Raw genomic sequence first — 13,051 nt, forward strand, 5'->3', positions numbered from 1 at the left:
TCTTTGATAATTAAGATCATTGCCCTTCCTTCAGATCACTTTTTAATAAATATTTTATTTATTTGACAGAGAGAATGTACAGCAGGGGAGTGGCAGGCAGAGGGAGAAGGAGAAGCAGGCTCCCCCCTGAGTAGGGAGCCCAATGAGGGGCTCAATCCCAGGACCCTGGGACCATGACCTGAGCCGAAAACAGACACTTAACGGACTGAGCCACTCAGGCGCCCCCAGATCACTTTTAATACATATTCACCTAGCTCTTTAATTGTTTGAGAAAGCCCAATAATGCTTAAAGAAATAAACACCTCTGCCACTTCTTATCTGAAGCATGTACAGCAAGTCCTGGTGAGAAGTGGCTGCATCTCAAGCAAGCGCAACAATGTAGAATGTTGGGACTTTGCACTGAGGGCTTGTATTTGAAACCATTACTTTCTTAACCTGAGACCTTTAAGTACCTGGCTTGTCCTTCCCCCCTGGGCAGCCACACAGGAACTGCAATACCAGAAACAGAATTTTCATCCTTAAGAGAACCCTAGGGATGCTGGATCTCTCTCCAGAGTTCCAGAATGGAGACAGTCCCAGAAAGGGATAGAACCTGGCTTGTCCTTCCCCCTTGGGCAGCCACATAGACCTCTTAGTTGTTCTTTCGGCTGCTCTAAAATCCCTTCCAATTGTCTTTTTAGGTCCTCCCCAGGCAAAATGAATTTTCAATATGTTACTTATATCCTATATTTTAAAATAAGCTACTCAAAAACCAACTTCCAATTTTTATGTTAAAGAGGTAGTATGGTTGGAAGACATTAGCTTAAAAAAAAAAAAAAAGGAAAGAAAGAAAGACATTAGCTTTAAACACCGAGTCAGGCAGAACGAGGTCTGAGTCTGTGCTCGGCCACTTTATAGCTGAGTAAACTTGGATGTGCAATTTAAACTCTGTCCCCCAGTCCTCATCCATACAACTGTGAAAATAATAAAATGTTATAAAAATTAAATGTCATTTGGAAGTGCTTGGCACACTGCGTGGCAAGCATTTAAACTAGCAAGGAAAGGCAGCTTCTGGTTTTATTTGGGTTCCTTTTGTTTTGTTTTGCTTTTAGAGTACTCATCTGCTTAATTCTGGATAGAATATTATAAATGGTGCAGCATTTACATTATTGAACCAACTCTGCAGTGAACCCAGGTCATATGTACAAAGTTTTTTTTAAAAAATCTAATCTTGATTTGCCATTTAATTTAGCTCTTCACCTTGAATAAAATAGCAAACAATTTTAAGTTAAAGGAGAGCTCTAACCTGTTATGCTGGAGACCTTTTATTCTATGAAGCCGGACAGGCCCAGTGTCTCCAGTGTCCTGTCTCATACAGGAGCCACAAGTCATATGTGGTTACTTAAATTAATTAAAAGTATGGGCACCTGGGTGGCTCAGTGGGTTAAGCCACTGCCTTTGGCTCAGGTCATGATCTCAGGGTCCTAGAATCGAGTCCTGCATCAGGCTCTCTGCTCAGCAGGGAGCCTGCTTCCCTCTCTCTCCCTCTGCCTGCCACTCTGTCTACTTGTGATCTCTCTCTGTCAAATAAATAAATAAAATCTTTTAAAAAATTAATTAAAAGTAAATAAAATTTAAAATTCAGTTCCTCAGCCATCGTACCCAAATTTCTAGCTATAAGTGTTCACTTGTGGCTAGTATCCTTTGTATTGGACAGCACAGATAACATTTCCATCATGGCAGGAAGTTTCTGTTGGCAAGACTGGCCTAGAACCTACAGTCACTAAAAGGTGGCACTTGTAGATAAGTGCATATGCATATACACATAGAGAATGAAAATATGAAAATTATAAATTGACATTCATAATTTACAAATTAACTTAAATGTGTACTAAAGATTAATACTGTCATTAAGGTTGAAATTTAGTTTTTATAGAAGTTGGAAGGCAATTCATGGAGTAATAGATTAGATTATAAGTATGAAGTGGTTTTATTTGTCCAGTTACTACTACTAGTTGTGCAACTAATCCAGTTCTCTAACTCTTGTCACTTTTTGCTATTAAGACAGCCTTTTCTCTGTCCTAAAGACTCAGTCCCAACCAGTTTAAAACCTCAGTCTCACATGTTATTCAAAGCACTCTTCTCCTTCCCAGCTTCCAGCAAAGATTGATGAGTGCTTATGCAGGACAAGAAAATGAGATATACTAGATTTTAGGATGACTGGCAAGGTGGGGGTGAAGCATTAGCTAGAGAGGCCAGGGGTACCCCTCTTTGAAGAGCTGATATTTGAGCCAAGACCAGAATTACAAGAGTAAGTAATCCCTAGAATTCTCATAGGAAGGATACACAGAGTAAGGGTGTGAAAAGCAGGTGCAAATGCCCTGAGGTAGATAGATTTGGTAGAGGAAAAAAACTATTTTTTTTTTTTTAAGGCCAGTATGACTGGAGCACAATGAATGAGTGCAGATTGTACAAAATGAGGCTAGAGAAATAGACATGGGCCAGAGATGGAGGGCATGGCAATCACGGTTTGGAATTTGAGGCTGGAATTAAAAGATTTGAATATTTGCAATGTATAGCTTCACTTCTGCTTCAAGTTCCACCTTCCTTGCTGTTATCCTCACCTCTCTCCCATAGACATCACTTCTTCCTTTGATATCGGATCATTCCCACTGGCATATCATTAAGTCATTAAAAATTTAATGATTAAAACTTTTTTTGACAGTTCCCCCGGCCTCCTTCCAGATGGAGCTCTGTCTATTCCCTTAATAGTAAAATTCCTTGAAACCCTCCTACACTGTTGGTGGAAATGCAACTGGTGCACCCGCTCTAAAAACAGGATGGAGGTTCCTCAAAAAGTTGAAAATAGAGCTATGACCCAGCAATCGTATTACTGGGTATTTACCCCAAAGATACAAATGTAGTGATCCAAAGGAGCACATGCACCTTAATGTTTATAGCAGCAATGTCCACAATAGCCAAACTATGGAAAGAACCTAGATGTCCATCAACAGACAAATGGATAAATAAGATGTGGTGTGTGTGTACACACACACACACACACACACACACACACACACACACACACACAGTGGAATACTATGCAGCCATCAAAAGAAATGAAATCTTGCCATTTGCAATGATGTGGATGGAACTAGAGGGTATTACGCTGAGCGAAATAAGTCAATTATCATATGATCTCCCTGATATGAGGAATTTGAGAGGCAGGGTGGGAGTTTGGGAAGGGAAGGAAAGTAGGGAAGGAAAAAATGAAACAAGATAGGATCGGGAGGGAGACAAATCATAGGAGACTCTTAATCTCACAAAACAAACTGTAGGTTGCCAGGGAGAGGGAGGGTGGAGAAGGTGGTTGCATTATGGACATTGAAAGGGTATGTGATATGGTGAATGCTGTGAAGTGTGTAAGCCTGATGATTCACTGACCTGTACCACTGGGGCAAATAACACATTATATGTTAATAAAAATAATAATAATAAATTGCAAAAAAAAAAATAGTAAAGTTCCTTGAAAAGAGTGGCCTGATTTCCCCATATCCACTTTTTCACCTCCCATTGTCCCTCCAGCCAGAATGTTTTCATCCCTGCCTTTCTAGTAAAACACTCATCAAGGTCCCCCACAGCTTTGCTCCAGCACAAGCGGCAATCTCTTCTCTGTCCTCGATCACTCGACCTCTTAAAGTCATTGTACATATTGATATCCATCTGTCTTTCCTGAAATAAATATTTCTTCCTTAGGCTTTCCTGACATCATGGATTTTTCTTCTTCTTCTTCTTTGTTAATCTACTCCACCCAGTCCCTCATCCACCTCCCCTCTGGCAACCACCAGTTTGTTCTCTGTATTTAAGAGTCTGGGGGTTTTGTTTGTCTCTTTTTCTTTATTCATTTGTTTTGTTTCTTGAATTTCTCCTATGAGTGAAATAATATGGTATTTTTGTTTCTCAAACGTATTTTACTTAGCATTATAGTCTCTAGCTCCATCCATGTTGCTGCAAATGGCAAGACTGCATTCTTTTTTATGGCTGAGTAATACTCCATTGTGTATCTTGACATCTTCCTGATCCATTCATCTATCGATGCATTCCTGGGCTGCTTCCATAATTTGGCTATTGTAAATGATGTTGTGATAAACATAGGGATGTGTCTATCCCTTTAAATTAGTGTTGTGGGGCACCTGGGTGGCTTAGACAAGTGTCTGCCTTTGGCTCAGGTCATGATCCCAGGGTTCTGGGATCAAGCCCCACATCAGGCTCTCTGCTCAGCAGAGATCCTGCTCTCCTTCTCCCTCTGCCTACCACTCCCCTTGCTTGTGCTCTCTGTCAAATAAATAAATAAAATCTTTAAAAATAAGTAAGTGTTCTTATATTTTCTGGGTAAATACCCTGTAGTGGATCATATGTTAATTCTATTTTAAATTTTTTCAGGAAACTCTGCTCTTCTCATTTCCCTGATTAGTGTTATTAAGCATTTTTTCATGTGTCTCCTGATCAACTGTATGCCCTCTTTGGAAAAATGTCTTTATTAGGTCCTCTGCTCATTTTTAATCAGATTATTTGGGTTTTTTGGTATTGAGCTCTATAAGTTCTTTATATATTTTGGATATTAACCCCTTATCAGATATATCATTTGCAAACATCTCTTCCCATTCAGTAGACTGCCTTGTCATTTTGTTGATGGTCTCTTTTGCTGTGCAAAATTTTTTATTTTGGTGTATTTTGCTTTTGTTTCCCTTGCCTGAGGGGACATGTCTAGAAAAATGTTTCTATGGCTGATGAAAATATAGGCAAATATAGAAAATATAGGCAGTAATTTCTATATTTCCTTCTACGTGTTTCATGGCTTCAGGTGTTACATTTAGGTTTTTAATCCATTTTGAGTTTATTTTTTAAATTTTTAAAGAGATTTTATTTATTTTTATTTTTTATATTTTATTTATTTTTTTATTTATTTTGATACTGGAGTATTCCCACTGGCATATCCTTAAGTCATTAAAAATTTCATGATTAAAACTTTTAATTTTTATTTATTTAATTCTATTTGTTTATTTATATTATTATTTTATTATTTTATATATTTTAAATTTATTTTGATTTATTTCTTTAGAAAGAGAGAGCGCACCCAAGTGTGTGAGAGAGGAGAGGTGCAGAGGGAGAGAGACTCTCCAGCAGACTCCCTGCTGGGTGCAGAGCCAGACATGGGGCTGGATCCCACGACCCTGAGGTCATGACCTGAGCCAAAACCAAGAGTCAGTCATTCAACGACTGAGCCACCCAGGCACCCCTATTTTGAGTTTTTGTGTATAGTATAAGAAAGTGATCCGGTTTCATTCTTTTCCAAGTAGCTGTCCAGCTTCCCCAGCACCATTTGTTGAAGAGACTGTCTTTCTCCATTTGTATATTCTTGCCTCTTTCATTGAAGATTAATTGACCACGTAAGCATGGGTTTATTTCTGAGCTCTCTAGCCTGCTCCACTGATCTCTGGGTCTGCTTTGTGCCAGTGCCAGACTGTTTTATGACTACGGCTTTGTAGTAAACCTTGAGATCTGGTTTTGTGGATAGCCAAGGTTATTGCTTTGGCTACTCAGGGTCTTTTTTGGTTCCATACAAATGTTATTATTATTTGTTCTAGTTCTGTGAGAACTGTTGGTATTTGGGTAGTGAATGCATTAAATCTGAAGATTGTTTTGGGAAGTGTGGATATTTTAACAATATTGGCTTTTCTCAAGATACCAGTGCTTTCCAGCTCCCACACTCATTGCTCCTGCTTGGCCTCTTTTCCTGCTCTTACTCTGCTTGACCTGGAGTGTAGTACGGTTTCGTTTTGACCTTCTTCTCTGCCTAGGTGCTCACTCCCAGGGTTATTTCATTCTAGAACTCACAGTTTTAAAGTTGATGTGCACGCCGGCGACTCCCCATTTTATATCCATAATTCTAACTCCCCTCTCTTCATCCCTATTATTTTCTTAATTAATATCCAAGTTCATACATGACCTCTTCCCTTCAAGGTCTAACTGACATGTCAGAATTACCATTTCCAAATAGCCCTCTCCAGTTACCCACTCAGTTTCTAAAGTCAAAGTGTTAAGAGTTACCCTGGATTCCCTCTTCTCCTTCTGTTTTATCCCCCACCCAACCCGTTAGAAAGACCTGTCAGCTCTGTCTCACACACAACCACCCAGACCTCACTAACCCCTCACTGCAGCCCCAGCACTGGCTAGCTTGCTCTCCCCTCGGATCCCCTTCAATAGCTGCTCTCCCGCTTTTCAGGAAGATTGCTCTGGCCATGCTATTTAAATTTTAATGACCTATCTGATCCCCTGCCAGCCTCCCATTTCTCCTTTCCTGCTTTATTTTTCTCCCTTATTACTTCTTACCCATCTCACATACTCTATATTTTCAATTATTTGGGGGTCTTCTTATGGCACACCCTCCCCACCCCTGGCCCCTCATTAGAATGTAAGATATATGAAGTCCGGCCTTTTTTCCCTGTTCTGTTCACCGTTGTATCTCAACTTAGAACAGTGCCCAAATGGGGTGCCTGAGTGGCTCAGTGGGTTAAGCCTCTGCCTTCAGCTCAGGTCATGATATCAGGGTCCTGGGATCGAGCCCTATGTCGGGCTCCCTGCTCAGCGGGGAGCTGGCTTCCCCCTCTCTCTACCTGCCGCGCTGCCTATTTGTGATCTCTGTCAAATAAATAAATAAAATCTTAAAAAAAGAAAAGAACAGTGCCCTGAATAAATGCTCTGGATAAGTATTTGTTGAATACCTACTTCTCTGTCAGATTGCCAACTTCCTTTCTTGAGCCCCCCATGGTCCATTCTCCACAGAGCAACCAAAGGGAGTTTTTTAAAGACTGTATCAAACATTCTCGTTTCTCTAGTGGTTTTCCATTATAGTGAGAGTAAAATTAATATCCCTTATCACGGACTGCAAGCCCCGCACCTCTGTCCCCGCTGCCACCATGCCTCATCTTCCACTCTTCCCCTTCACTGTGCATGCCATGCACTTGCCTTCCTTCGGTCCCCTGAACACACAGCGGCTGTTCCCACCTCAGGGCCCCTGCACCCGCTGGTCCCTCAGCCCAAACCAGGGTTTCTCAACCTCAGTATGACTGATATTTTGGGCTCGATAACTCGTGGCGGTTGGGGCCTCCCTGTGTGTGAATAAATTATTTAGTAGCATCCCTGGCCTTGACCCAGTGGGGGTCAGTAACGTTCCTCCAGTGTGATGACCACAGCTGTCTCCAGGCATCAGCAGATGTCTTCAAGCGGGCTAAAGCACCCTGGCTGAGAAAAGTGGCTTAGACCATCCTGCCCTCAGGCTTTAGGACTGAATCTTAAATCTAGTACCTCCTCGCTCCCACCATGTTATACCATTACTCTGATTTTTTTTTTTTTCTTTTTAACACTCCTCACTTTTCTTTTTAACACTCCTCACTATTACACTGTCCATTTGTTTCCATATTGATTTGTTTCCATATTTCTTTTCTTTCAATTCCTTTTGTTTCCTCCTCTCCCAGAGTGAAATTACCATCAAGAAAGGGCATTTTTCGAACTTAATTGCTCACTACTTTATCCACTTCAACTAGAACATTGCCTGGCGTGGATGACATGACATGGTCGATAAATGTTTGATGGAAGCAGTACTACAGTTCCCATAAGCACTCACATGAATACGTGTCAGTGTGGGGGCTCTGTGTGCAGTGGAAAGGGAAACATGCATGCACATTCCACACACAGTATATCCTGTTCATTATATAAGCAGGGCACTTCTCTGTTTGAAAGAAGCCTTAAGGGATTTTTTTTCCTATATATTTCTTAATTGTGACCAGTGGGAGATTGAGAAAGTCTGCCTCGCCACCACCATCAACAAAACAAACAAGTAAAAGGAGGAGTATTAATCTGGGCTTTGTCCATTGCAGATAATAGACACTTAATTCAAACTAGCTTAAACAAAGAAAGAGCGAGTTATTTCTTCAGGTGAAGCGAAGTTCAGGAGTAGACAGGGTGATCCAGGCAAGGCTGTTAGGTCACTATCTTGGGCATCCTGACCTTCTGCCTGTCGAAGCTCCACTTTCCACTCTGTCAGATTCCTTCTTAGGCAGGCTGTCCTCAAGTTTGGGAAGATGCCCACCAGCAAATCCAAACTGATATTCTACCAGCTTAAAAGTTTTAGAAGGAAGAGACATAGTTCTAGCAAGTCCCATTTCAGCAAAATGATATTTTAATGGAATTATCTCTGAGTAAATCACTGGGACCAGGGAATGGCAGGGAAACCTGGTACCTTCCCAGACTGGAGTGAATGGTAGACAGTCCATCTCAAATCATATGCACTGAGAGTAGAGGGAGAGGATGTTCCAGAAACGAAATTCAAGAGAAGGGATCCTCACCAAATCAAAGCCATTGATGTCCATAGCCCTGGACTATGTACACTTTCTGGGTCACTTCCATGGACCTTGGTTGAAATGCTGAGTTGTCAGTGACTATGTATGTATAAGCTCTGTACAAGCAGGGCTTTGTCTCATTCACGATTCCATCCCCAGTGTTATTTAGAAGACCTTGCACATAGAAGGCCATCCGTAATAAATATTTCCTTTCGCTTCCTTTCCCCTTCATCTTCCTAGCTTCAGAGATCTGGTTTCCAGTAGGCTCTGCAGAAATTATACTGGGTCTCGCACAAAGGGAGCTCGGCAAATATATGTGAAGTGAATATTAAGGGCACTGATAAGTTTGTAATAGGTCTTAGCCTTTACTCCTGACCACAACCCCAGAGGACAGAAGGACACGGCACTTATAGCAAAGCCTACAGAGCTGGTGTGCCTGGGTGGCTCAGATGGTTAAGCATCTGCGTTTGGCCTCAGTTATCATCTCAGGTTCCTGGGACCATCGACTCCTGGCTCAGCGGGGATCTGCTTCTCCCTCTCCCTCTGGCCCTGCTTGTACTCTATCTCTCTCTCTCAGATGAATAAATAAAATCTTAAAAAAAAACCCCTACTGAGCTTATTACTCAGCCTCCTTTTGCCTTTTCCTTATCTTCTTTGAAATCTGTTACTCTCCTTTTTATCTACCTCCAACTTCTGCTTTCCCCATCTCTTGGTAAACCTGTTCCTGTTTCTGTGCCTTTTCTCTCTGTGAGGTTTCCTTCCTCCCTCAGCAAAAATGATATATTGGTGCAGCTTCTGTATCTCCATCAGTGTGTTCTTTTTCTTATTTTTCACTGTTCTTCTTTTCCTTCCTACTCAAAATACAGAAATGGAACTTTTATGTTTGTTATTGACTTTTATGTTTGTTTATAGATCTATGATTCTTAATTTTCAAGGCTATTAAACAAAACATTTAAATTTCTTTCCATAAAAATAGGTGGTATTTGGCAGTTAGTGACTGCCAAAAGGAAACTGATACCCTGCCATCTTTCTGGAACTGGCTTTGCAATAAATAATGAGAATTTAATGAAATACTTCTAGGATATAGGTGTACACAGAGGAAGCTAATATAAAGTTAGAGGGGCCTACTGCTTCAACTGTAAATTCCAATCGAAAATCAGTTTGGTTGCTGAGCAGAGAACAATTGTTTAAGGTTTAAAAATGGACTTGTTTCTTCAAAACTTTAAAAAGGATTTTATCTTCAACAGTGAAATTCCCAAGGGTCCCTTGAAGGCCATTCTGTTGGACTTGGAATGTTACTTTACGTGGAATTTACTTAAGACATTCTGTTTGATGTAGATGATACAATTGAGCAGCAGCTTGAATTCGTCACCAGAGAATCCAGACTTATTCTTTATAACCTACTGGCCTACGTGAAACACCTAAAAGGCCAAAATGAAGATGCCCTAGAATGCTTGGAACAAGCAGAAGACATAATGCAGCGAGAGCACTCGGACAGAGAAGTGCGACGTCTGGTCACTTGGGGAAACTATGCCTGGGTGTATTATCACATGGATCAGCTTAAGGAAGCTTGGAAGCATTTAGACAAGCTGTAGGGACTGTCTGTAGGAAACTGTCCAGTCCTTATGACTACAAGTTGGAAATGCCTGAGACTAACTGTGAGAAAGGGTGGGCACTCTTGAAATTTGGAGGAAAGTATTACCACAGGGCAAAAGCGGCTTTTGAGAAGGCTCTGGAAGCAGAACCTGACAATCCAGAATTTAACATCGGCTATGCCATCACAGTGTACCGGCTGGACGATACTGACCGACACGGGTGTATAAAGAGCTTTTCTCTGGGCCCACTGAGGAAGGTTGTCACCCTGAATCCAGGTAATGCCTACATTAAGGTTTTAATGGCGCTGAAGCTTCAAGATGTACAAGCAGAAGATGAAGGGGAAAAGTATATTGAAGAAATTCTGGACCAGGTATTTTCCCAACCTCATGTCCTTCGTTACACAGCCAAATTCTACAGGAGAAAAAATTCCTAGGACAAAACTCTTGAAGTTTTGAAAAAGGCCTTGAAGGTGACACCAATGTCTTTGTTCCTCCATCTCCAGATGGGACTTTGCTATAGGGCGCAAATGACTGAAATCAAGAAGGCTACAGACAACAGACCTACAGGGGAGGATAAACTGAGAATGGACAGGCTTATTACAACGGCTATATCTCATTTCGAAGTAGCTGTGCAACGAGACTCCAAGTTCCCATTTGTCTACAGGGACCTGGCCAGCATGTATGTCGAGGCAGGCCAGTGTAGCAAAGCTGAAGAGGTATTCCAGAAACCCCTTCATCAGAACAGAACCAATGATCACAAACATCAGATCCACTATTAATATGGCCGCTTTCAGGAATTTCACTATAAATCAGAAAGTACTGCCATGTGCCATTATTTAGAGGACTTAAAGATCAGCGACTAGGAGGCTCCTGGGTGGCTCAGTGGGTTAAAGCTTCTGCCTTCGGCTTGGGTCATGATCCCAGGGTCCTGCGATCGAGCCCCACATCGGGCTCTCTGCTTAGCCGGAGGCCTGCTTCCCTTCCTCTCTCTCTGCCTGCCTCTCTGCCTACTTGTGATCTCTGTCTGTCAAATAAATAAATAAATAAATAAAATCTTAAAAAAAAAAAAATCAGGGGCACCTGGGTGGCTCAGTGGGTTAAGCCGCTGCCTTCGGCTCAGGTCATGATCTCAGGTTCCTGGGATCGAGTCCCGCATCGGGCTCTCTGCTCAGCAGGGAGCCTGCTTCCCTCTCTCTCTCTCTCTCTCTGCCTGCCTCTCCATCTACTTGTGATTTCTCTCTGTCAAATAAATAAATAAAATCTTAAAAAAAAAAATCAGCGACCAGTCATCCCTCCATCCCAAACTGATAAATGTTCTGAAGAACCTGGCTGTAGAGAGACTTGGTCATGATGCTTCAGATGTGCAGAGTTTACGTGCACTGGGGTTTGTTTACAAGCTTGAGGGAGCCCCAAGGCAAGCTGTTGAGTACTATGAGTAGGCCCAGAGGCTAGATCCAGAAAATGCAGAGTCCCTTGCTGCTCTCTGTGAGGTTCGACTTTCTACTTAAGTACATGCTCTAGGAAATTGCTTTTAAGCATTTCTTCCCACTTTGGGCTCATATATTTTCATTGTTAATTATGGAGGCAATTTTTGCTGAATGTTTACTGTAGACCAGGCATCATCCCAAATGGGATGAACCTTTGGATTTTTTTAAATTAAAATACTGTAATCCATTTGGAAACAAAAATATACCAGATGTTGTGTCTTTCAAAAATGGTATGGCCATTAGGACTATATCCCCTTTATCTCTGTTATTTATAGTAATTTTCTGATTAGGGGCACTTGGGTGGGTCAGTCAATTAAGTGTTTGGCTCTTGATTTCGGCTCAGGTCAGGATCTCAGGGTTACAGGACTGAATCCATGTCTGGCTCTGAGTTCAGCTCAGACAGAGTCTGCTTGTCCCTCTCCCTCTCCTTCTGCCCATTCTCTCCACCCCCATAAATAAATAAAATCTTTAAATAATAATAATTTTCTGATTATATTTTGTCAAATTTCCCATATTGCTCACTTGGGCAGTAAGCATAATTTTGCATAAGCCTTTGATCCCTAGGTCAAGAACCCTCTTTCAGGAATGCAAAATTATATTAGTAAAGCTCTTAACTATGTAGCTTGCAAAAGATGGATCCTATGGGTTCCGACTCTGATAAGGATATTTAAGCATTAGCCTGATAGTCACTTAAAGATTCCCTTTTGTTGAAAGAAAAAGTTTGTAACAGTAAAGAATCTGCCATCTATGATGACTTCAATAAAAGGAGAAAAAAACTAAAACAGGGGGAAATGGATTTCTTTAAATATAGGACTTTAGGGCCCCATGAGAAATCAGAGATGTTATCTCCTCAAAATGTTCACTGCATAACTAGAAGCAGTTTTGGAAAAAAATGAACAATGGAAAATCATTAGTCTCAAGATTTTCTGGTCTTTTAACTAGAAGAATAAACCTAACCTAAATGGAATTCATTTTACTCCAACTAAAATTGCAGAATTTTTAGGTTAAAATTAAGACAGAAAGCAGATTGAGAAATTGCAAAAAATGATTTTAAAAAATGAGTAAAGTAGATGTCCCCATTCTACATCCATAGATTACCAAGGCTTCAGTGATTTGGTTTTGGGTCTGGGCTGGGTGGTTCTTGTACCCCTAATTTCTGGCCTTTAGTTAACTCCTATAGTATCCCAAACTTACTTCTGTGTAGCTTTTTCTTTTGCCTGAAGGTTTCAGATGAACAAGTTTTCCTGTAGATCTTCCAGGAACAGTTAAGCCCTGCTTTTGGTTTGAATATCCACCTTGGAGGGTCTACTGCTTAAGAGAGCTTATACCTGGGGGGCTTTTTAAATTGAGATCTTACTGAAAGTGGCTTCTCTGCCGTTGTTTCTTTGATCATCATCTACAATTATATTTACCACCACAGTATTAGTATAAAAGTGTACCATGTGACTTGATTCTCCACACTGCCACTGCCTTGATGCTATTATGTATGTATACTTTTTACTTATTGTTACTACTTCTATTTTTAAATTTCTATGGTTATATTACAAAAGTGATGAATTCTCATTGTAAAATTTTAAACAAACAGAAG

General features: G+C 40.9%; 1 pseudogene; it reads left to right on the plus strand.

Moving 5' to 3' along the window:
* Window positions 1–9,581: 9,581 nt before the first annotated feature.
* Window positions 9,582–11,484, plus strand: LOC132016396 (interferon-induced protein with tetratricopeptide repeats 5-like; annotated as a pseudogene).
* The last annotated feature ends 1,567 nt before the right edge of the window (window positions 11,485–13,051 follow it).

This window comes from Mustela nigripes, chromosome 4 (genome assembly GCF_022355385.1).
Source record: "Mustela nigripes isolate SB6536 chromosome 4, MUSNIG.SB6536, whole genome shotgun sequence".
NCBI classification, from domain to species: domain Eukaryota; kingdom Metazoa; phylum Chordata; class Mammalia; order Carnivora; family Mustelidae; genus Mustela; species Mustela nigripes.